This window comes from Lycorma delicatula, chromosome 5 (genome assembly GCF_047948215.1).
Source record: "Lycorma delicatula isolate Av1 chromosome 5, ASM4794821v1, whole genome shotgun sequence".
Lineage (NCBI taxonomy): Eukaryota > Metazoa > Arthropoda > Insecta > Hemiptera > Fulgoridae > Lycorma > Lycorma delicatula.
In genome coordinates this window covers 82,544,161-82,572,069 of record NC_134459.1, presented here as the reverse complement: position 1 = coordinate 82,572,069, position 27,909 = coordinate 82,544,161, and the positions used below count along the sequence as shown (strand labels likewise).

At 30.6% G+C, this 27,909-nt stretch overlaps 1 long non-coding RNA gene across 1 annotated transcript; it reads left to right on the top strand.

Annotated features, from left to right (window-relative positions):
* LOC142324462 (uncharacterized) lies at nucleotides 1-27,909 on the top strand. The gene is made up of 3 exons (XR_012756298.1): nucleotides 1-272; nucleotides 24,680-24,750; nucleotides 26,694-27,909. It is a non-coding gene; the product is annotated as an uncharacterized LOC142324462 (long non-coding RNA).

Here is a 27,909-nt window from a genome sequence, read left to right as displayed (position 1 = left end):
GTTAGGCAAAGATAGGTTAGCAGTCGTAGTGAGTAAAAAAATTGAGAGAACGTTTAAAAAACAATGGTTGTAGCAATATTTTAAGAAAATCTTGTTTAATGGTTTTTTGGTTACTAATAATTAAATACGTCTATTATAATTTAACCAAATTATTATTGAATTTTGAGATTGAAAGGTTAGCCTACGTTCACGTTCGTTTTTAACAGTTTTATTTTCAGTTTTGCTGTGTGTTGTTTTAATAGAAATAGATAATATAAAAACAGTAATGAGATGTAAGTAGTAGATTGTACTAAATGTTAACAAAAAATATATATTAGAATTTCTACCCGGCTTCGCACGGGCTCTGTTCATTAACTTTGTTATCTTTCTTTTACAGGAAAAATATTATTCTCTTGATGAATTTTTGGTAATACTAATCAAAAATATGAGTTTTCTGCATCTCGTTCAACGTGTACGTAAATATGTGCTCAAAACAATTTCCAATGTATATATATATATATATATATAATTTCTTTTTATATTTGTTACTTTTACTGACGTGATCTATATAATGTACTATATTTCAATCAAAATAAAGTTTTATTTTTCGTTTACATATACAAGTCTTTATGTATTGATAAATTTTACTAAATATTCATAAAAAAGAATTTTTACTCGGCTTCGCACGGTTAGTTAATAAATAGAATTAGATATCTTGTTTCAATAGACAAATTTTTTTTTTAATCGTCAGCATTATATTATTGACTACGTTGAAGTCTATTTATATAAAATTTTCTTTAAAACCTAGCCGGGAATCAAACCAAAGACCTTTCGGTTTAACAGCCGAGCATGCTTCTATCGAGTCTGTCTTTTAACATTTGTGTTTTTATAAAACAAATTATATGAAATCGATTAATTATAAAATTTAAAATTTTTACTCATTTAAGAAATTAAAAAATCGCTGCAACAGTCACATTCGTATAAAAGTAACGTTTCCATAAAATATACTGTTAATTCTATGGGGACTATTATAATCTTAACAAAATACGGCAATCTTGAAATAACTTTTCAACAGTTAAACATAGAAAAGTTAAATTCAGCAATAGGATTATGACACATAATTTTAAAGAGGATTGAAAAACAAAAATGTTGACGTAAAGCAATCAGGCTACGTGAAGTCTAATTAAAATGGCGGTCATTAAATGCTTTTTAGAGATAATTAAAGAAATAATCAACAGTACTTCTTTCATAACTGTTCCAACAATCAAAACTAAAAAATAAATATGTAAAATAAAATTTAGCATATGCTCCAACCTCAAAACGATTTATATTTCGGTATTAGATTACCAAACACCCATGCTCTAAAAAAAAAACAAGAATTTTGGGGTAAAACATTTCGGACTATGACAACCCTGTCAAAATGGTGGCCATTAAATATTTTCACAATTAGTTATAATACATCTACAGTAAATCTCAAATAGCGTTCTCAAAAAATAAAAAAAATATTTTAAAAAAATTTTAAATACGCTTTTGTTTAAAGACGCATGAAAAAAATAAAAATAATTTTACTTTCATAAATCAAGAATAAATATTTATAATAAACTCTTTGAGTAAATTCAAATAACGTTTTATATTGATAATGATGATCTTTAAATGTTTTAAATGTGTTTTCTACTGACGGTAGTGATTGTACTTTTATGTGAACATTTATTTATAATAATACATATTGAAGGAATTTATTAACAAAATTTCGGGTCTCGTGAGTTATACGACCACCACTATAAATATCCAATAAATATCTGTCCATAAATATTTGTCCAAGTTCGGTTATGAGATAACCAAATATATATATATATATATATATAATAAAACCCACCAAACTTAGCTTACGCTTGCTTCTCTCGCTAACCATGACTATCGAGCGAAGCGAGCGTAGGTAAGTTTGGTTAGATTATATTTATACTTTTAAATTTATTTATTATATATATATATATTTGGTTATCTCATAACCGAACATGGACCGATAACCCATGGACGGTCGTATAACCTATGAGATCCAAAATTTCTTTTCCATTTATATCACGAATAATAAAAGGGCGCATGGGGCGCCCTTTATTGTATTACATTATATTTTATAATCATTTCATTCATAATTTTCAACAATGAAGGGCGCTCCATGCTTTTAATATTCGTGATAAAAACGTAATTTCTGAGAAAAATTTAAATAAAAATTCAAATTTAAATTTTAAAAAAAATCTGGTTGGTGGGTTATGCAGTTGTGATCTTGAATTTTAGTTAAATTGGTTGCAAAAGAAGTGGTTGAGATGAAAATTGCAATGACAAGCATAATAATACTGGAAAAGAATTACTATCGTTCTAAAAGTAACTCGTTTAGACACATTTATTTTTCTGACTCAACAGAATATCGATTCCGGGAAAATCCCTTACATAAGTGTGTATGTTGGAATTTACTAGCTTAATGGGTGAAGTGAATAAAAAAAAATATTTACTTTTTCTCGTCCGTTTTTTAGAAAAAAAATTCGCTTCTTGTGAAAAAAAAATTAAAATTTTTTGGTGTTTACAACGTTCGGAGTATTTATCGGCCTGAAGAGTATTTTCTGTAAAATATACATAAATATTTTTTAGTATCTGTAAATACGTAAATGAAGTGAATAAAAAGCTTCTTTTTTCTTCTACTAATTACTATAGAAATCTTAATGCTACCTCAGATCAACCTGAAAAGTAGAATCAAGTATTGCGCGTTGTAAAATGGCTGAGTTAATGAATATGCGTAATCACAAAAATTATGTAGAGCATAGGTCTATCAGCGCTACGTATAAAAAACTTAATTTTTTCAACAAAATCATTTAAATATTTATGTAATCGGTTTTCTGCCTGATGTAAATAAAGAAAAGGGTGAAGGATTAAATTCTTATCAGAAGATGAAAATATTTCTTTGACCCGGGGTTTCAGACCTGCATCAGCAAAAATTGTAGCAGTAGTATAATATGTCCACATACGGCATCAATTCGACCTTGACCCCCTCATCAGAAAGCTGGAAAATTAAAGGGAGACCACCCCTCCACAATTACTTCCTGTTTTTCGTTAAATTTTTACGCTGAAAGAGTGCATTCACTGTAAAATACAAAGTAAAACACGGGTTTGAAATAACCCCAAAAATTACAACAAAGAACAATAAATTTTGTCAAGGGATCAAAGGTCAAAGTGATGCCGTATGCGGACGTATTTTTTCAGGGATTTTCGATATATTAAATAATAATTTCTCATCAAAAAAATCAGCAGTGTTTTACTATTATATTTTCATTGAATCCACTCTTTCGTCGTGAAATTTAACTGCAAACGCAAAAAAAATATGTTAAAATTATCTAACAGCTACTCTGGTTACAGCCTATGACTCTTCGTTTGTCTTGTATTTTACTACTTTTTCACTGTTAATGGTGAGTAAGAAACTATATTTTCATAAATTAATAAACAATACGCTATTGTATTAGGTGTAAAGTTCTCTTTCTGTCTCAGTTTAAATTTTCAAATCAATAACACTTATTTTAACCGATTCATCTTGTCTCGAACAATCAATCACGTACAACGGATATTTGTTTTTATAATCTGAAAACGTGCACGGCGAATCGATCTTTTTATAATATGATTTTTGAAAGTCTATAAACATCTTATACATCATCGTTCGATTCCCTTCTAAATCCTCGTACGGATAATGATTTGAATTTATAAATACTTTAATGTTTTTCACATTACACGAATCAAATTCTGACGCATCCCTTATAGCTTTATTTATCCTATCGGTTTGGAAACCCACAGTAACGTATCGCGGTTTGTCTAATTGTGATGATGTTTTCACGTTCCACGCCACAGATTTTGTTTGAGGAATTGTTGGATTTTCGAGAACGTTCCCAAATTCTAAACGGCATACGCAACTCTTCATTTTTCTTTCTCGAGCAATTCCAATAGATATTGAGACCTCGCCTTTAAACGTTATATGTATACCCCCGCCTTTATATGTATACGTTATATATATATATATATATATATATAAGTATGAAAAAAATTGAACATGGTTACCAAACACTATACAATTACCGTTTTAAAATTTGTCCCAATTAAAGGCCTACAACCAACAAGATTCAATGATTGTTTTTATATAAGCAATAAGTGCTTATCTACGTATAAAATAAAATAACAAGTATAATAAAATGATGTATTATTGAATTTATAAACTATGCGTGAAAACGAAAAAAAAATTATAATGTAAATATATTGTCTAAATTTTTATTTTAGTGAACTGAATTGAATTAAAATGTAACAGAAGATTTTAATTCAAATAAATAAACTTTTAAACCGTTAGGCACGGTTAGATTTTATCAGTGACAGCACATTGTTGTTATTTACTGGAGTTTCAGCTGAAGTTATAGCAATACAATTTTTATCCAGTACTTTTTTGTTTTACGCAGTAAAAATAAGGGAAACCAATGACGACACTCTTTAGATTTTAGAACTGTGATTTATGGATCTTCAGACATTACCCTACTTGAAAAATTAATAGATAGATACATTAAATAACAATAAACAAAGTTCAGAAGAAAAAACACTTTTGAAGTCAAAAAAATTAGGATAAATAATTAAAAAAAGTTAAAATTCATTCGTGCATTAATAAAAAAGGTCCTTAACAATAAAATTACTCAACTTTAGAAAGTTTGTAAGTTAAAAGATGAAGAATTAAAAATGGTCTAAAATAACAGTGACTTAATAACTAGAAGTAGTTTGGATAAATGACATCAGCTGTATTATTTGAAGTATTAACCCGGATGTTTCTTTTTCTGCGTAGAAGAGGGTTAACCCAAAAAATTTAATATTGTCGGGTATATTTTTTATTCTAGAAAAGTTTTTAATAGGTTTGATTTTGTTATCCGGGTAGGGAGCCTTTTACACTTCCTATCCGAATCTGTTAAATTTTATTTTTTATGTAGTTTTTTTAATTTATTATTTTAGCTTTTATGTTTTAATGACTCTGTCTGTGATATTAGTTTTAAGTTTTATTTAATTTCTTTATTTTAGTTTTAACCTAGTTTAAGGTTTTATGTTTGTGTTTTATTTTTTTTAGCTTTTATGTATCATTTTTGTGCTTTTGTTATCCGAGAATGGGTCTTTTACACCCATCTCAAACTTTGTTTAATTGTTTTGCTTTTATTTTTATTATTTTAAGGTTTAGTTTTACGTACTAGTTTTTTAATTACTTTTATTTATTTATTTAATAAAAATAAAAAATTAAAGAAATCCGGGCGACGATAACGTACAGACGTTTTTCGCCCTCCAAAAAAAAAAAGACCGAAATACCTAGGCGTGACACTTGATAGAACGCTTTCATTTAAGGAGCACCTAATGAAAACTACAGGGAAATTGAGAGCGAGCAACAACATCATACTCTGTGGAACGACGTGGGGAGCATCGGCTTCCACTTTGCGCACATCGGCTCTGAGCTTGGTCTTCTCGACTGCTGAATATTGTGCGCCAGTGTGGCTTAACAGCCCTTATTTTCATAGAATTGATACTCAACTTATGACACTATGAGTATGATTGCCGGGGTTATCAGGTCTACTCCCGTGGAATGGCTCCCGGTATTGAGCCACATACCACCCCCGAACCTGCGTACTATGAACGCTCTTGTAAGAGAGTACAAGAAGATTATGGACAATCAACACCTGCCAATGCGTGAAGACATTGAGGATGCCAATCGTGGTCGCCTTCGGTCTAGAAAGCCACCTATCAAAACAGCAATTGCCGCCAAAGAGGACGGATTTGACCTAACTGACGCCTGGCGTCGAGAATGGACCACAAAGCAGAATAACCAAATCCCATGTATTACTCAAGGGCCGCCGGATTTTGACTTGCCACGTAAGTCATGGTCAACGCTAAACAGAATATGGACTCAGCATGGTAGGTGCGCCTATTTCCTGCATAAATGGGGTAAAACACCGACGCCCTTTGTGAGTGTGGTGAAAATCAAGCTATCAGACACATCACAGAAGTTTTCCCTAGGACAGCTTATGAAGGGAATCCTGAAGATTTCCTGATGGTGACTCCTGAATTGATAGCATATTATTAGTTTTCGTTAAATCTTTGTTTACAATTTTGACTGTAATTGGTGTTATGTTTTAGTGCCATACGCTAAATAAATAATAATAAACATAAAAAATGCCGTGTAAATATATGCCACGTTTACATTTATGTTATTTATTCATTAGAATGAGGAAAACAGCCGGAAATGGAATTTCTGATGGAAAGAATTGAGATATAGAACTACGTTGATAGAATGAGAGAAAATATATTACAAGAAAGTTCTACATTTAACGAAAAAGGAGGGTCAAAAATTCAAAATAAATGAGCGGTTGAGAAAGGAATCGGAAGAAAAATATAATGGAAGAATTGTGGGTGTGAGGAGACAATGAAAAAAAAATGTAGGGGCCCTACTCGAAAAAAAAAATTTGGAAGAGAAAACTTGAAGATTATTTTTTCATATCAATAAATATTCAAAAATTTTAAATATAATTTCCTAGTTAAATGTTTTTAAACATGCAGTATGTCTGCATTTTTTAAATTCTATTATCACATTTATAAACAACTACTTATACATTTATAACTACTTAAGTTATCTTACAGGCAGTGTAATAAGAAGCTAAAAAATAATACTTTTTATCGCATAAAGAACATTAAAAATATCATTTAATCTAAGAAAAACATAAGATTACTATCGAGGTTTTTTTTAACCCCCGGGTCTACCGTTAGGCATTGCTTCAGAGGATGAGATGCATGATTTGTAGCGTGTGTGAAAATGCCATACCTGACCGGGATCTCCAAATGAAAGGCCGAACCGCTACCACTTGTGCCACGGATGCCGGCAACTATTGAGGTTCATCAAAAAATTACTAACTTCTCATTTTATTTCAAATAAATCGTTACCTTGATTACGATGCCTTTACATTAATCTACCAAAAATAGGAATCTACTATCAACGCAGAAACAACATATATTCAAGTTTGAAGCTTTATAAAATAAAAACTACCAGTCTGATTTAAAAAAAACACACACTCCTTCATATACGTCATACGTATTGTATGACTTTCCCGGCTACGCCAATCAAGTCATACAATAAGTTGGCACTTTTCACTGCAAAATCTGCAAAAAGTTACAATTAAGGTTTTGACTTTTATTTAAAAAATTAATAATTTCAAAAAGGATTGTTTAAAAATATTGAAAAAAGTATAACTTTTATGAAAGTAATGAAAAAAATTGTTTCTCATTTTGGATCGGGAATATAATATGGGTCCAAAAGCTGATTTAAATATTAGTAGCCCTTTAAGTGACAAAAATTAAAAAAAAAAAACTGGTTAAAAGTTAAGACCTTCGCCAAAAAAAAGAGTATATATTTATTTCTTTATGGTGGGGAATGAATTTAAAAAAAATGTTTTCTAAAAATATTCATTCATAGGTTAATGAAAAATTTGCTAAAGTTTTCTCTAAAACTTCACCCCTTCTATAAAAACTAAATTAAGAAAAGAAAATTTTCAAAAAAATCGTTTTTGCATTTTATGTTCGGAATATATAGAAAGATTGTGACATTTCTTCATAGCTCTATAAGTATATAGACTTTCAAAAAATGTTTGAAAAACAACCAAAGGGAGATAGAATTTAAAAAAATAAATATAAATTACAATTTTTTGGGGGTGATATATGCATTGTAAGTAAAAAATTGGTTTTAATAACATTTTCTCTAAAATGGCTTTGAAGAAAAATCAAAATCGATATTTTCACGATATCTCCCACTCCCTTAACGAATTGTGAAAAAAGATGTAATTAATGTCCTATGTAGAGAAATATTTGAGCCAGAATTGAAAAATCAATTCCTGAGATAGGATAAATCCGGTCAATCCTGAGATAGGATAAAAGCAGAGCGACACATATACGTCCATACGTACGCAAGTACGCAAATACTTAGGTATGTAAATATGTTAAAGAAGTGAAAACTTCTTTAGGCGCGTTGTGTCAGAATTTTTTGTACATACGAATTACAAGGGAACAAAGGAAAAAAATCGCTGACTTAATAAAAATCTGTAACACATGCAAGACACTAGGCATTATATATAGATATATGAAAAAATTTTCCAATCGAATTAATATTTAACGATAAAAATCGAGAGTTACACTTACAAAGTAATAAGTGCAATATTACATCACGGATTTTTGATTCGTAAAGGTCATTATACTAGTTTTATTAAAAATATGGTATGAAGTGAATGATATGACTATCAACAAAAACCAATTCAATTTGAAATACAATTACAAGACTCTTACTGGGCCTATTTCATTTATTTGTAATACATATCACATTTACAGAAATAATGCAATTCTTATGATTATTCGTTGTTTACTAAATGAAGTTAGACCGGTAAGATTTTTGTAACAAATTAAAATTGCATATTATATGGAACGCTTAAACATCGTTTATCTATTATTGTATATCTATTATCTATTACATATATTTAATACATATTTTGAAGTGAAAACTTGTTTAGGCGCGTTGTGTTAATTTTTTGTACGTACGAATTACATGGGGAAAAAAAATCGCTGACTCGTAATCAAAATCTGTAACGTAACACAAGACGCTAACATATATATATATATATATATGAAAAAGGCATAGAGCGAGAATATATATATATATATATATATATATATATATATATATACACGCGTGTATAGTGTAATATGTAGCAGCAGAGGATGGGAGATGAAAGAAAAAACTGCCGGTGATTCACAATAATTCTCCCTCTCTATCGCTCATAATAATAAAAAAAAATAATAATTGTTTAAATTCAGTATAAGAGTAATATATAATATTTATTGAGGTGGATAACATATGCGAAGATTTTCAACACCTAATTTATATGCATTAAAAAGTTATTAACCTTGAAAATATTGTCGGTAAAGATTTCTGTTTATTGTTAAAAAATTACTTTTAAATATTTTGGTCCTGCAATTCTGTGGGGGAGAATTTCGCTCGCGCTAGTATCTCGAGAATGGTGGCATCTAGACGCATTGGACTAGGACCTATCGTTCCGGGTGATCGCAAAGTTAAGCCTTTTGAAATCGCGTTAAAAATCCCCAAGGACGCACCGTTTTCGAGATACCATTTTTTTATTTAACGAAAAATATGTCTGAGAAATCCCGTTTCTTATGTAAATAATGAATAAAATAACATCGGCTGTCAATAATTAGCTATCACAACTATAAAAAATTTAAAATCCACAACACCCGCTTTCGCTGAAAGTAATGATGACTTATTGATGCAGAAAATTATAAATTTACAACGTTAACTGAGTAGCTGTTAGATTATAAAAACCAACAATAATTTTGAAGTTTGAATCGTAGATAATGATCATTGCATATATTAAATAATGATCAATAATATACACATATATCGCTGAAAGTAATGATTACCTACGTCATCATCATAAATTTTAAATTAATCATGCTGTTTGCAGTTAAAAATTTTTTACTATGAATTTGACCTGTTTTACTTAAATTCTTCGGATCAAAACCACATAAAATTATCAAATTTAAGTTCCAAGAATTTCAGTATGGATTTATTTTACCCTTGGAACAAAAATTAAGGAAAATTTTTTGCAAGTTGTAACTCAATAAAAGAACGATTCCGGATCAGTTTTTATATACAATGATTTTTTTGATTTTTTTATTTTCTCTTGTAGAATATGTATTGAAATATTTTCAATTTCTTCGTAAAATACTTTGTACTTACTTTTTTTATTGTTGAACTAGAATTTTTTTCCTTTATTATCCGTTAACAAAAGTTTAGAAGTAGAATATTGAGACACAAAACTTTCCATTATAACATAGAACAAACTACTGAAAATAATTTCAGTTATTTCACTAAAACATTCAATAACAACAATTCACTTTGTGTGTAAATACACACTCAGTTACACCTATTACTTTCATTTTAATTGAATAATGTTATATAAAACATAAATTTAGTTAATCCACCGAAATTACGTTTTCTTTCATTAGCAAATAACACTTAAAGAAAACAACCACCACCATGAGTTATGCTGTTACTTTTATGAAGCCTTGTAATAAATTAATGCAGTTGTAATTTGTCTCACTAGATAGCTCTGGTGTACATGTACACAAAAAAAAAAACAATTTATGACAATGACCATTTCTTGCTAATATGCACCACTCCTACCTTCCTAACATATACGAATATCAGTTATAGACTTACACTAGGGTTGTTAAATGTTTATTTTAATCTTTATAACTTGTCCTTGAAAACTAAAGAAAAAAATTATAACCGTTCCTTCTCTTGTTTCGAATTGTCACCATACTATTTTTTTTCTATAAACACTGGTGAGGACAAATTGTGTCAGTCGGTACAACGTCACATTACAGCACTAACACAATCGCACACGCTGCAGTAAATTCTTCCTTTACTTCGTACAAGGATACAAAACTCGAGATTTATAAATAACAGTTAATTATTTTAATTGATCCCAAATTATTTTTATTAGTAACTGGTCCCTTGTTATTGAATTCACTACTGTAACAATTCGATTTCGCAGATCTTGAAGAGTAGCAGGCTTAATTGGTACACTCCCCCCCGGATTAGTTTAGTGGTTAACTCGTCATCGCAAATCAGCTGATTTCGAAGTAGAGAGTTCTAGGGCTCAAATCCTAGCAAAGGCACCTTTTGACGGATTTGAATACTAGATAGTGGATACCAGTGTTCTTTGGTGGTTGGGATTCAATTAACCACACATCTCAGGAATGATCGACCTGAGACTGTACAAGATTACACTTCATTTACATTCATACATATCATCCTCATTCGTCTACTGAAGTAATACCTTACGGTAGTTCCGGAGGCTAAACAGAAAAAAGTTATTAACCCTGAAGTAAAAGGTTTTATATCTTTATATATATATTTCTTGTGTGCATGTGTATGAAAGTGAACTCCTCCTAAACGGCTGGACTGATTTTGATGAAATTTTGTGTGTGTGTTCAAGGGGATTCGAGAATGATTTAGATTCACAATTTGGTCCACTGGAAAATGTTTTTTTAATTAATTTTTTATTTATAAGTAGTTGTTGATTTTGGAATGTTTTACATTGGATCCGGCAGACTGCACTACCATCGCAGTATCGAATATTCAATAATATTCTATTTTAATTTTAGTTTGTCCCGACAGTTGGTGCTGCGATCAAATTGAGAAAAATATTTCGTAATTTTGTGTTATTGTGTTACAAAAAATCGCGAGAAAACAGTTTTTTTTAATAAATAAGAGACTAATAAATCAGATGGAAATGTAAACAAAGGAAAACCAATCAGATCAATTCAAGGTGGCCGCTGTCAAACACAACCTAAGCCTACAAAAGCAACATAAATATTTATATATTTGATTTAAACATTGTTTGCTTTAGATTGCAACCTTCCATCCAGTTAGAAATATTGACCCGAGTATTAAAATAAATTTGATCTTTGCGCGAACAACAGTACCATCTACAGTACAATTTAACTGGCTACAATGAAATTAAAGCCAATTATGTCCCTCTTTTCATTACTCAGTTTACTTTCGATAAAATCTCTGTATAAATTAAAATTCTTCCAACTTTTCTTTATTCCTTCATTAATAAAAAAAAAAAAAAAAAAAAAAAAAACTGAAGTTTTTGTACTATTTCGTTAAGTGGCTCGAGAACTGAAATAACTTTCTTTTCTTTTTTTTTTAATTTCTATATCCCTTATAATAAGAAAGATATTCTTTAAATTATAACTTATATGTACATATATATATATATATATATATATATATATATACAGAGTGTATCTCGAAGTTCCCCGGGGACTTTCATAACCTATTCTAATCGTGGGAATAATGGAAAAAGTACATGTAAACATATTCATATAATGCTCCGTTAGCGAGTTATGGCTTCAACAAACTTCGCATTTATAGATATCCTCCCTATATTATAATATGGTAATAAAATGCTGAAAACACGAAAATTGCAAACACTTGTGACCTAACTTATATACTAAGACGGACAGTGGCTTAAAACACTCGGAGAATCAAGTCACACCTATTGATGACATGTCAAGATATAAGAGAACATTGGTTCTCCTATATTACAATATGGTAAAAAAAATATTGAAATACCACCCGCGAAGCGGCCAGAGGGCGCAGCCCTAATATACATGAGATTATTTGTCCAGAAGGTAAATAATTTTTATCGTAAAGCATATTAATTACATAATATCAAAGTCAACTTACGTGAAAAATTTAGTAAAAATCTTCTATTTTTTACTTTTTTTTATATATATACACATTTTTTCCTATACTTCATTTAAACTATTTCATTTGAAAGTGAGATAAGATTCTCCAATCTTTAAAAATGTGGACAGCTACACAATTGCTAAAATATTACTTATTAACATCAAATATTTATGCAATTAATTCAACACTCTTTCCTGAAATATTAGGACAGTGTAAAAGTCCCTTTATTACTACTTAAATAAATTTGTCTTATATCTATATAATACCATATTTCTTAAAATTATTATGAAGTAATGATCAACAAAATGAAAACAAAAAGAATGTTTGTCTGTCTGTAAGTCTCTGCCTTCCTAAACCGTTCATCCGATAGCGATGCAACTTTGGGTAATGGTTGAACGCATGCCAGGAAAGGTTTCTGAATTGGTTTGGACCCGCTAGGTGGCGCTGGCGTCGAGATATTTCGAAAAATTGTATTTATGGTCCGATTTGCCTCATATTCAGATTACATGTTACTTACATGGAAAGATTTATCTCTGCAAAACATGAACCCGCTAAATGGCGCTGGGGTTGAGATATTAGAAAAATTATATTTATGGACCGATTTGGTTCATATTAGAACATGAATATTAGTTACGTGAAAAGAAATATTTTTGCAAAAACTATACCCGTTAGGTGGGGCCGGTGTCGAGATATTTGCGAAACAAACAAACAAATATACAAACAGACTTTTTTATACTATATATATATATATATATATATATATATATATATATATATAAAAGGCATGTACGTATGTGTGTCCGCTAAAGACCAAAAAAATATGCACCGATTTACGCGCGGCCATCAGGGAAAAAGGGGTAAATGGAAAACGGGGAAAGGGGGAAGATGAAAGAGAAAAGGGGAAAACGGGAAAGGGGAAAAAGGAAACTGAGAGAGGGGGGAGGAGATGGGAAGAGCGGCGGTGGAAAAGGGGAAGGAGAATAAGTGAAAGGTAAAATTTGTGAAGTTCAGTTTTTTTATTTTTTTATCAAATTTTCAATTGTGTTCATTTAAACTCTCTCTCTCTCTCTCTCTCTCTCATATATATATATATATATATATATATATATATATATATATATAGATATTACAATTTTAAGTTCGTTTGTGTAAAGCTTCAAAACCTCAAAATGTTCTGCACCGATTGAGCTCAAATTTTAGCACGATATATAACCCGCATCAAAGATTGTTTTCATCTATTTTTAATAAATCTAACTATCTATTTTTAATTTGAAAATGTAAACAAAGGAAAACCAATCAGATCAACGCAAGATGGCCGCTGTCAAACACAACGACCAAATTTCTTTGAATTATATTTAACAGCTTAAACATCTGTATTTTATTAAAAAAAAATACGATAAAAAGATTTTAGCACGATATATAACCCGCATCAAAGATTGTTTTCATCTATTTTTAGTAAATCTATCTATCTATTTTTAATTTGTACAGTTATTTAATAAATAAGAGGCTAATAGATCAGATGGAAATGTAAACAAAGGAAAACCAGTCAGATCAATGCAAGATGGCCGCTGTCAAACACAACGACCAATCACAAAGAGCCCGTATGGCCGTTGCCAGTGTAAACAAAATCACAACTGATTAAGTAACAAATTTCTTTGAATTTAAATACAGCTAAAACATCTGTATTTTATTAAAAAAAAAAAAAAACCACCAAAACAAAAACAAAAGCCACCGAGAAGGACAACCGCAGTTGGTGATGGATATGAATGATTTATAGCGTATGAAAATGCCATGCCTGACCGGGATTCCAACTCGGAACCACCGGATTCGGTAAAGTCCGAGACGTTACCACTCGCGCCACGGAGGCCGACAAACATATTCGTTAGGAGCCGAATAAAAACACGACTTACGAATATGGCGTGTGTGTCAAACCAATTTTATACGGACTAAAATTACTTTTAATACGCGAAACCCTTTGCAATGATTGAACATTAACTTAAACCTCTTCAAAAATTATTCCTTTTGAACTAAGCCACATTTTGATATCATTGTTTTTCTATAACACGGCTGGAATTCTTTTCGTTTAATGATAAGAAGCGTTGTCGAAGACAATAACCGAATTCTCTTCCAAAGAACATAATACACCGCTAAACTATTTCTAAATAATTCAAATTCGTGTAATTTTTTACGAATCGCGTTTTTATCAAAATCTCACCTTTTTCTCAATTGACCTGCGGGGTTTTGTTTTTTTTTAAAACAAAGCCTACTAATTCATTAGTAGGTTCATACTCAAGAATCACGTTATACACTGACGTAGCACAACTTCTACTTACGTTAGCAGTTTATTAACATCTGAAATCAACGCCGTTTGATTATTATGTAATTTGTAAGCATTACTCTGTTTTTGTAAGCATTTAAAATGATGTGTTTTTCGCACGACTTATTTGTGGGCTTTTTTTCGCAGCCCACAAATCTTTATATATAAAAATGTTAAGTTCGTTTGTATACGCTTCAAAAACTCATAATGTTCTGCACCGATTGAGCTCAAATTTTAGCACGATATATAACTCGCATCAAAGATTGTTTTTATCTATTTTTCGCATCAGTCACATACCCGCGACCGCGAGAAAACAGTTTTTTTAACGGTCAGTTGTGTACCAGTGACCGCGCCATCTGCCGGAAGCGAGGGGAATACTCGCCATACTAGCTAACGACAACCGCATTCACATGTGAAACAATACCTGTTCCCAATTACATTGTTTATTAACGAAAAAAAACGTATCCACTTGCATCTGATTCAGATTATTATACAATCTGAATTAAATATTCACTTTAATCGAGGTACTTTTGTGTGATTGTGTCGTGATTGAGCTGCGCCTTTCACCAAGCTCTGAATTTATTAGAAAACGACCAACAGTGGGATATATATGTATTAATGACGCGTGCAACACTGCACATCCAAACCAAATTCGCGCATTATTCGCAATTATATTGACCGCTTGCTTCCCTTCATCTCCCATAGAGTTATGAGAATGATATCGATCGCATATGGCTGAGGATATTTTGCATAGAGTACGCCTAGAAAATACCAATATGACCATGGAATTTACAACGAAGCATTGATAAATATTGAAGATATTTATCAAGTGCTTAGCTATTGCAAATAAAGTTCTTAGTCAATTGGGAATGCCAGCACCCACCCGAGCTGCGATTGCTTCATTTGATGTGGATTTACGCCGTGAACAGAGTTACAACATTGGTGATCTTCAGTCATATGTCCAATCAGACATTCCCAAATTAACGCGTGAACAGAAAGGCATTTATGATCGCATAATGCAAATGATAAATGACGGAGTTGGGGGGACCTTCTTCTTGGATGCGCCAGGAGGAACTGGGAAAACATTCCTCATTAGATTGATTCTAGCAACGGTTCGATCAAAAAATGACAATTATCCTGATGCGGAATATTAATCAGCCAAAACTCTGCAACGGCACGCGACTTGCAATTAAGAAATTAATGAATAACGTAGTGGAAGCAACGATTTTAACGGGGCCTTTCAAAGGTGAAAATGTCCTCATTCCTCGAATACCCATAATCCCGACCGATACATCATTTTAATTTAAAAGATTGCAATTCCCAATTCGATTGGCATTTGCAATCACAATCAATAAAGCTCAAGGTCAATCTTTAGAATTGTGTGGTTTAGATTTAGATGCGGATTGCTTCTCACATGGGCAACTGTATGTTGCGTGTTCCCGAGTCGGCAAACCAGATAGCCTTTATATCTACGCAGACAGTGGAAAAACAAAAAATATTGTATATCCACAAGTATTGCAAAATTAAACTTCTATGAAACATATGCTTTGTTTTGTTTCTCATTTCTCATCCATGCAACCACAATGTGCCACAGCGAAGCGTGGCGGGTAGAGCTAGTATTAAATAAATTTCTTGTACAAATAACATGCATTAAAAATTTACAGTTTGGTATTGAACACAAGTTTTATTTTTGATTATGTTAATTTAATCATTAACTGTGTGCTATACTATATTATTCTTACTTATATAATGATGAACATTAACTGATTGGAATCCTTGTTTATTTGTTATTCCTACTTTTTATTGTGTAATATTAATATGTTTGTTTACATCCTTGTTCTAAAAGAACAAGTACTATTCAAAATGTCTATTGAAAAAGTTGGTAAATTTTTTGTTAAAGAAGAGAAGAAAAGCAAACCATGATTTTTTTATGGTGGGATAATCTTAGCTAGAAATGGTTGTTATAGGTGGTTGCAAACATTAAATATTGCATATTTTGCAGAAACGATTTCATGGAACCATTTAAAATCTCTTCCTTTTTTTTGATTGATGATGATTAATTCTCCATATAATTTTTAACCTTGTGGGTGGGAGTATGGAACAGAAATTTTGTAACATATGAAAAATGTCAAGCTTAATCAGAATTCAACCTCAGGATTTTCCAGTTGAAAGGCACAGATGTTATCACTCTTATCACGGAGAGTGGCATTTTCAATTTCCTATATATTAATTTATTAAATGGTTTTAAAATTTATTTTCATCTATTTGTATAACTATAAAACTTAAGTATTTTCAACAAACAGTTCATTACTGAATTTAATGTTATAAACAATTTTTGTCTTGGATTTTGGATTCGAATTAAGTTTTGTTAGACAATTATAAAAATACACGGATGGCTACAATCAACACTGTTGGGTTAATCTTTAAATGGTCACCCCAAAATTAAAATTTTATAATCATTGTGGAATAATGGTGTAAGCTATTAAGTTGGTTCAAATGCAATCATAAAAGGTTTGCTAAAATCCTTAAATATATAAATATCAATTTTATAATTAAAATGTAACATCCTAGAATGGTAGAAAAACCAATTTTTTAATAATTGAAAAAATAAAATATGCCATAAAATCACTAAAATACAAGATAAAGAAAATATATTAATTTAGCATAAATAGCTAAGTAGAAGTTAGAAATAATAACTTTGTTAGAAATGAATTAATAATTGAGAGAACAATAAGAAGACTGTTTATTCAGGAATAATTTTTTTTTTAATCTGTAAACTTTGCACACAAATTCTGTTCAATTAAATTTTTATAGAATAGCAAACATGTATCTAAACTCTGTTTAATCGTGGGTGATGTAAAATGATATAATGAATGATAATTTGATATGCTTTTAATAAAGTAAGTCATTTTATAAATTATTTTTTTAGGATTGTAAAATTCCTTGTTTAAGATTTTTGTTACTTTGTAAATCTACCTGCTAAATTAACTCATAATCTTTCCCTAGTTTTAAATACAAGGTAACCTGTATAATCTAAAGACAATAAAATAACACTTCATCTCTTAAAGGACAACCTGAATGTCACTTATCAATATCACTATTATAATACTGAGTAAAACAAAACTGCCAATTTCGATGGAATAATCATAATGAATTTAATTGGTTCTAAAAAGCTGTATTAGAATTGGGTTTTAGACACAAAGATTATTATTGCAACTACAAATAATAGTCGATTGAAAGGACTACAATTTACAGTAACTCCCCATCAGATCGACATTAGAAATCTTACTTTAAATGATATGCATTTTTTATAAGGTACTGGAATTATTGCAAGGAAACAATAAAAAAAGAACCCAAGAAAAAGTTAAAACTGCAAAAGAGCAACAACAATAAACAAAAATCAGAGGTTATCAACCTTTTAAAGGTATCAAGTTAATGATTGAAACAGAAAATCTATCTTGTGTGCTGGTCTAAATATTAAATCCAGAAAGCTCAAACGTTTGTAAGTGAAAGGTGGTTTTTTTTCTTAAGTACATTGGTAAGGTATTTCCTAAACTGTAAATATCCTTTTATATTAATAATTTTGCAAGATACAATAAGAAACAAATTAAAAAGTTATGTTTAAAATACACAAAATAGTATCCATCAATTGAAAAAAAAAAATCAGCTTATGTTTATATTTCTCAATTTTTTTTTAAAGATTTATGTACAATTTAACTTTGCAAACTTAACAAATAATATTTTAGAAATAAGAAAAATTTCTACATTAATGGACACAAAAATTAGAGGGAGGAAGAGATACAACAGGCACTGTACTTCCCCCGGACTATTGTTCATTACTCATCTCTATAAATAAGTAATCAAATCAGCAGGAAAAAAATGTATTCCTAGCTACTGAAATAAATTTAGCATCAAAACAATATGATAAAGCAAACACAGATATCAAATATTTAAAAAATAGAAAAGAGCTTCTTTCTTCATTTGCTTTTAAAAAATTACATCCAGTTTACAAAATAATAGGTCCAGTTTCTTGTGAGTAAACTTTACAATTTTTATATAATTTATTTAATTATCGTTGTGTATTAATGGTAAATGGGATTTGTGTATATGCAGCTGATAAAGTACCCAACAACTAGGTTAAAATAGACTCTAAAAGTGTACATAACAAAATTTCTGTTTATCATTTAAGTTTTAATGCATTTTTTAAATTTTTAACACCAACAATATTAAATAAAACGTTTTGATGTTTTATGTACAGAGCAAGGCAAAAGTACAGAAACTCAACAACTTTAAACCATCCAGATATATAACCGTAAATTTCAGGATAAGGTATCGGTCCACTACTTTACCATTTGACTAGCAACAGATTTTCAACCCTTTCTTGAAGGTTGTCCCAGGAATTGTAACTCAAATATTTTAAATGGTAACATCCTTTGTGTGATAAATCATTTTAAAGATTTCTTTAAGATAAGAAAAATGGTATAAAGAACAAGTTGGTATGATGTTTGTACCCAAATGGTGGCAGGATAAAGTAAAATAAAAGAAAAATAACTTTTTTTTACATGTGAAAATAATTGAACAATCAATTTAAAAAAAACTTTTGTTTGTTAGAGTCAAAATCAAACCGTTAGATGAAAGTTGTCATTTGATACAAATCATTCCAAAAGTTAGGAGTAAAGTAGTTGGTTTATTGTTATTTTCTTTAATAAGCTAAGTACACTGATGCATTTTGCAAGCCTATAAAATGCAGATTATGTCAGCAGTACAAGTAATAACTTCATTCAGTTTCACAGAGACTGACAGTGTTACTTTCTTGAAAGAAACTCTCATTAGTGCTCAGATGCTTTATACATCATAGCAATAATAAATACTGCGTGTAAAAAGTAACAAATTATGTATCCCCCTCTTCTCAAGATGTAAGAATGGGGTATCTGCAGAACTACACACGCACCTAAAAGAAATAAAACTACAGTAATAAATTCTGCCCATCATTCCCAAGCTCAGTAAGGAAATTTTTATTATCATTAATCAGTTTGTTAGATGTCATAAGTACAAATAATTGAATTTGTTAATAGCACTGATATGACTCAAGACCAAAAAGCAAACTTTCCCAAAAATACAGAGAGTAGTAAGTGATAAATAAATAAAAAAGTATAGAGCAAAATCATTTCCATTTATCTTCTTTATTGAATCAAATATTCTGTGGCACACCAGCACACTAGGCCTACTAAAATGCAACTAACATTCAGCTTAGTAACTGACAGCTTACTCTAGAAACCAAAGGGTTGAATATCATTACACTCAGAGAGAGCAACATTTCACTAATGAAGATTTTTTATATTCATCACAATCATACAAAAGACTAACAGACAATTTAGTGGAGCAACAAATTAATGTAATAATTCTGATTCAAATCAATGCATTATATTTACTCAAAAGGGAAAAAATTTGATATAAAACCAAACTTATTAAATACTTCTCCATAATAAATTTAAAAGATAATTTATCTTTCTGTTTCTCATCCCTTGCACCAAACCATGTTTGACGCATTTACTTTATTAGATGTTAAACAAAGGAGGTATGGAAAGGTCAAATCTAAACTAATATGATAACATAAAAATGGTATAACATTACTCACATTAATTTTTACAGATAGTTTATTTTAAACTAACTAAAGTATTTTAAAAATTCAACTGCCTAAGAATGAAAGAATTCTTTCACTGAATAGTATTTATATATAAAATAAGGTAAATAATGATTTTATTGACTTGGGTACGAGGTTGAGGAGAGGCAAAAACACCAGTTATTTGGGCAGATGCTGATGAACTACTAGAATGTATCATAACAAAGAGGAATTTCATCAGCAATGTTCATATTAAAGTGATGGCAGATAGTGGTCAAGGGTTTTTCAAAATAAGCACATCTGTGTTTCAAGAGTGTTACTCAGCAAAAAAATATTGTAAAAACCTCAAAAGTGTTGTAAATAGAAAAAATGTGAATTCTGAAGGAGGAACGACAAGCAAAAAATATGTTTTAACTAGCATAGTAGATTGGTTATGATATGCATAGGGTCTGGAATAAAGGAGACACACAAAAATCTACCTGATTTAGAGTTGTGTAATCTGGATAATATTCCGTTCAGTATGGTTTGGATTTTAAAATCCTTCTCATTGTGAATGATCAACAAACAGCAATATCATCTTTTCCCTGCCCTTATTGCTTCATATAACTGGGGAATTAACAAATCACCAGGATGATAGTAACAAGAATAGCATTTCAGTAAGCAGCGTAAATGAGGCTTGTCTTGTTGACCACATTGATTGAAAACCTAAGGGATTTGAGACAAGGTTTTGTAAGGTGATATTTTTGAGAATAACGCTTGCAGGAAGTAATTAACACAAGCTGACTTTTGAAGCTCAATTTTGAAATCTTGGACCTCTTGGATTGATGCAATTTATTTCTGCTTTCAAAGCTATGGACAAGGTTGTGAGTTGTTACATCATGACAAAAAAAATTGCGATGAATTGGAGCAGCATATTGATGACAAACTACATAAATGTTTCAAAGTTACAGAAGTATCTAAAAAAAAATTGAAAGTTCCAGTTGTTTTGGAGCATGTGGTACATTGTTTGCAGTTTTTGGATGGTGATGGATTAGGCCTTTGGTCCAAACAAGCCGGAGGTCAGTTCACAGAAATTTTTTTAAATATAGGGAAAACTAAAAAATAAATCAAAGTGAAGATCATACTAACAGGTTGAAAAAGGCTGTGACTTTGATTATAATAAAAAATGTGCAATATGAATTATAATTGTAATAATTAAAACATATAATAATGCATTTCAGAACGTTATATAACATGAAAATTGATTCATCTTGTATCTATACAATGTAAAATATTTTTAGTACATGTTGAACATGAAGTTATTAAAATACACTTAAGATAATATATTTGTAAGCATTAATAAAATATTTTAATTATATTGTAGATACTGTACCTAGTATATGGTTTAAAAATTGTTTTCATTATTATAGTTACACCTGATTGCCCTTATGAAAATGAATTTAATTGCTATCACCCAATGTCACCATTATTTATACTATTTTATTCATAAAACATTTAAATTCAAGTTTTAATAAAAAAGTCATGTTTTCTGCTTGACCAAAAATGATAAAAATAAAAAATGTAAATAATGATTTCTCAAAAAAATTATTGATAGGGTTTCATTTAAAGTGGATTTTGGTACCAAATGAAATCCTGTTCACCATTTTTTGATTCAATATTGTTATACCTATCGCTGGTTCTAGAGCACTATGTTAAAGGGTTGAACTGATTCAATGAATGACTAATGATAAATTTTCCATTTCCATCTGAAAATTAGAAAAATTCAAAATTTGTGCATTTTTATTTATTAAGAATTCTAGCTGAAAAAAATGTTTAATGAAGGGATATTAGGGGTTTTATAAGGTGTTTAACTTCTCAAAATGAAGTGACCACATTTCTAACTTTTTGAATCAATATAGTACTAAAATTCAGCACAGTTATTACCAAAAGATTTTAGATTAGTAACACACACACATCTTTTTTATAACATCTAAGGATTGAAATCATCATTCAGACATAGTATACATTTACTTATAGGTTATTATTAACATTAAAATAATAAATGAACCTCCTAATAACAAAACAATAAAAACAACCAATCATTTTTGAAAAGTTTTTTTGCCTTAGACCTCCTTCACCCTTGATTTAAAAAAAAAATAATGAATTAAAAGATTCAAAATTTTACCTGATCATAGACTTACTTTCCTAGCAAATACAGCTAGAATAGCTATATTAAAGGGGAAAGCACCTTGCTTTCCCCTTGATCATATCCCCTTGGTGATCATATCAAAAATGGGATATGAAGTTTTTTTGAAAATCTTTTGTTTTTAGAGTCCAACTAATTCATATATGCTTTTGGCCTCATATCTCAGTACTGGCTGAAACAATTTAGCTCAAATATTTCTATATTTGGGGCAATTCATATTAATTTTTTTTTTAATTTGGTACGGGGATGGATGAATGGCAAAAAAAAACTACTTTTGATTGTCCTCAAAGGCAAAAAACTTCATTAAAGTTAATTTACCTACATTGCATACATAGATAATCTAATTTTTTTTTTAATCAACCACCACCTCTTAAAATTGAAGTATGTATTTTGTTCTTTTGCTCTACCTCCATTCAGTTTAAAAATTTTTCAATCATTTTTTGAAAGTTTGTACTTCTTATATAGTTATCAAGCAATATTTACAAATTTAAAACAAAAATAGACCCCAGATTTAAAATGCAGAAAAGTTTTTTTGAAAATTTAATTTTTTTTATTTTGGCTATTAAAGGGAATGTTAAGATTTACAAATTTTTTAAACCTATATATGTACATTTTTAGAAAACATTTTCTAAAAATTTGTTCCTAACCTCTAAACAAATATATATTCTGTTTTTTTGTTCCAATTCTTAATTTTTATTATTGGCAAGAAAGTCTTTTATACTTTGCCAGCTATTTTTGTAAAATTATCATAAAAAACTTTTTTAATAAATATTGTAATTACATTTAGAAAGATAATAAATTAAGAATGAAGATGAGCTAAGTACCAAAGACTGTCAATTGCTGAATTATGTTTTATAACTCCATTATAGATTATAACTCCAAGTACAAATTCGTGAATCAATGAGCTGTGAGTATGAAAATTAATACTACCTCCATACTCATATTATACCTCCACACAAAGGAAATATTTCAAATTAAATATGTTACAGAAAACCCACATAATAATCAAACGGCATTAGAAGGAAATGAGTAAAATCTTGTTTCAACAACAGTTGAAGTTCATTGAAGGAGCATTCAAGTTTAAGATTTAATTTTAATTAAGTGATATCTTTTCATAAACTGTATAAAAAATAAATATTACTTTAGTATATTTTCTTAATAATTTACATAATTTATATATCAATACTATATAATTTTTAATTTTATTTACAATAATCAATTGTTAAAAGGAATTTTTTTCTATTTGAATAAATTCATTTTGATAACATTCTGTTGTCAGTTCATTTGTTTTTACTTAAAAAAACATAACATAGGTACAATAAAAGGAAATAAATGCAAGATCATTGCCTGGCAAAACTACTTACTCATAGACATACTAGTGTCTTGGTAAAGCAAGATAAAAAAAAGAATATGGGGTTAAACAAAATTGTTCTTAAAATTTTAAAATTTACTTTTAGGGGCATTTTCACTGTTAATCAAAAATTTATGTGACAAGAGTTTTAGTTGTAAAAAAGTACCAAAATCAATCATTATGAAGGAAATTACATCTAATTTAAGAAAAAAAAAATAGTTCTTTACCAATGACATTACATAGCACTTTAATGGGTTAGAGGCCAAGTTACTTTCTTTGGTAAATAGAGTTATAAGATATATGCAGAAATGAGAGACTAAGATCTACTGGCAAATAAGAAAACCACTACACTAAAGATGGTTAGTTCAATTTATATGCTTGTAATCACTTACTAATTTTAAGCTGTTTCTTTAGTATTTACTATTGCTTATGATAAAGCTTAGATTTTAATAAGTAATTAAGTTGTTATTTATTGTTTACTAGTTATTCTGACTTGATTAGAACTTTAGACACCACATAAACATAACCATCTCAGACTCATGGAATGCTTTCCTTACTATTTGAAGCTGTATAGAGGTTGTGTTTCTTTTTTTATTAATTCACCAAATAAGCTTCAAAGCTGATGCATGGGAGTATGAAATGGAAATTTTGTAGCATATGAAAAATGCCATGTCTTACCTGGATTTGAACCCAGGACCTCTGGATGGAAGGCATAGATGTTGCTACCACTCCCCTATGGAGATCAGCACATAAAGCTTGTTTTTTGACATAAGTTACACATTCTTACTTTTTCATTATTTTCTCATTTTCTGCAGGCTACGTCTAACAGTGGTTTATGATTTTTACAGAAATATTGATGAAGATGTAACCTACAGACCTAGCACAGATGACATTTCCAGTGAATATTCCTCACACGAAGGTAAACCTAAACATAACATTTGCTAACAATAAAGGCATTTTTTACTACTATACAATGTATTTTCTTTTAAATCCCTGACATTTCTTCCAAAATAGTGTTGAAGTTGTTTTATTTAGCAACAGCATTTTCCTATTTAATAAAAATGTTATTTACAAAAATGTTCTGTTATGTTTGGAATTGAGGAACAAAATGTTGCAGAGGGGCTACCTTCAAAGAGACCTAAATATCCAAGGAGAAAAAATCATAAGAATGCATCTTTGGAAAAAAATATTGCATCAAATGTATGAAGGGCTGGCAAAGCACACACAGATTGTAAAGGTAAGGCACATGAGGCTAGAAAACTTAAAACTTTTAATCACAACTGCCGTTTCTAGTATAATAGGTAGATAAACGAGGAAGAATATAAAATACTTTTGATGATTATTGAGGTCTCAGCAACTGGGAATTACAATTGTCAAATTTAAATCCTGTAGTTGTTTTGGATCACCCAGAGAAGAAAAAGGAAAACACAATTCATGATAAATCTGTTAGCTGCAAGTATTACCTAGCAGAAACAAGGGTATGTAAAGAATTTTTTTTTAAGAATGTTATAATTAAGAAAAAAAATCAGAAACTGGTGTTTCATCTTGAGACAATCAAGGCCACAAAGCTCCTGCAAATAAAACTGCCAGGAAAAGTTGGATTTCATTAAGAAACATATTTCACCGTTACCACGTTATAGTAGCCACTATTTTAGGCTGCAAGCCCCAAACAGAAAATACCTGAATACTGAATTAAATCTTAAAAAACTTTATGATTTGTATCAGGAATTTTGCCAAGAAATAGGCAAACAGCCTGTGATTATATCTTTCTACAGACATGCTTTTTTAACACATGCTACAATCTCAGTTTTCACAAACCTCACAGTGACACATGTAATGCATGTGACAAATTACACAACATTATTGAACATGGAACAACATGCAAAAAAGGCAGCTATTAAGGAAAAAAGAGCTCCATCTGCGTAAAGCAGAGGCTAATCTGCTATGGCACAGGCTAAAGAACAATGTAAAACCAATTTTACCCATATTGCAATACCTTTTTGATTTTCAAAAAATGTTGTCACACATCATGCTCCTGAAGTATACTATTCTGGGCAGATCTGGACATATAACTTTTGTGTATACAATAGACAATCTTGCTAGAGAAAATGCATGTACGGTTTTATGGAATGAGGGTCAAGCAGCAAGAGGCTGTGAGGAAATCATGTATTATTTGTTATAATATATTAATTCATTACCCTCTACAGTTTCTATCCTAATAGTTTTTACTGATAATTATGGGACCCAATTTATAGTCAAATTTTGGATGTATGTTGTTAACAAGATTAATCTAGAGATTGTTGACCACAAATTCCTCCTACCAGAGCATTCTTATAATGATTGTGATCTTGATTTCAGTAATATTGAAAATGCAAGAAAGATTAAATAAGAGGTGTGTTCATTCCAGAACAATGGGCACAGATTATTGCCAAAAGTAACAGAAAATCTCTGGTGACACGAATGAAAGAGGAAGATTTCATTACTCTTGATGAGATGCAACACCTTTATGCTGAATATTGAGCAACCACCATTTCAGCACGTTTTATCAAAACCGAGCGCGACATTGCAAACCCGCAAAAATACGGTCTTGTTTTTACAGTATCACAGAAACCCAACGAACCCTGACCTCAAATAAAAGGTCATTTTATGAAGTAAGTATCCCAAACAATTCACTGGGCTACACACATTTACACTTATACAATGGTTTGTTAACAATTTTATATATATATATATATATATATATATACCAAAATTACTAAGCGTACAAGGTGTCCCCCTCCACAGTTTAGGGAAGTTATTTCCTTTTCCTTTCCTTTTCTTGATTATTTTTTTTATGTGTATTTCTGTTTCTCACTGTTTTAGATTTCACAGTCAGCACAACACAGGCAATTAACAGTGGCCACATCGTCCCCCCACCCCTTTCCCGGACCCACTTGTGTCTGGATGATTTCATCCACTTCTTACAACCCAAAAACTTCAAGGCGATTGCCGCTCCCAACCCGTGACTGAGAAATTAACTGATATTGTAAGTTCCACACTTCCTTTCACCTCATCAAGAAAGAAGAGCAAGCAGAGGGAACGAGCCAAGCAACCAAGCAACCACCACCAGCCAAAGACTGAAGAAATCGACACTTTTCCCCGTTCTGCCCTTTTAGGGCTATGAGACATTTTAAGGTTATTGGTGTGTAATTTGATTACTGCTGGTTCACGGAAAGTGTAGACCAACAGAAGAAGACTACAAAAGAAGAAAAAGAAAAACAAAGAACCACAACACAACTCACCATCACAGACTGGAATCCGGTAGAAGAGCCGAGCAGAGAAGCAGCATGAAGGGCAGCCATAAAAGAAGAAGAAGTTCTAAAATTCTCCTTACCAACTACCCACTTTCCTCTAAAAACTTACATTTTACTTTAGCCAGCATATGTGACTCCCTCCAGAGAAGGGGGCGCATTGCTTCCTCCAAAAACTAGGGCCCCAGTAAGCATATTCCTGCTAGCCCAAAAGACACTAACACGAAAAGGACTTGAGCGGACGGACTGAAGGGGAATTACACTGGGAGTATGAGGCTTAAAAAGTTTAGTCTCCCATGATAGTCCCGGTAAATCATTTCACGATGGTCTATAGGATATGGAACACAATCACCAAATCTGTCCATAAATAAAACATGCAAATTTATTACTACCACTAATATATATATATATATATATAACCAATAACCCGCCCGATAAAACAAAGACACAGCAGCAAGGGACTCTGTCCAGGTTCTGCAATCAGTAGGGAGAAATAATAAACTCCCTCCACCCGTGCATTCCGTTCTGGCTGCAGTACAAAAAGAATAAACAATGGATGCTTTTCTACAAAAGAACATGCTATTCTTACAGTGCAACATGAATCCAACACAGTAGGAAAATTTCCTAATAAACTGCCTGCTCTGACCCCTAAAAAGAATGAGAAAAAATCAAAGGTGCGAAGTACAAGGATCATGACTTTTAGAAGTCACTTTCTGCAGATGATATTGTACAAGTTGTAGTTCAAACTAGACAGCAAACCTCACAAAGAAGAACTGAACAACAGAAGA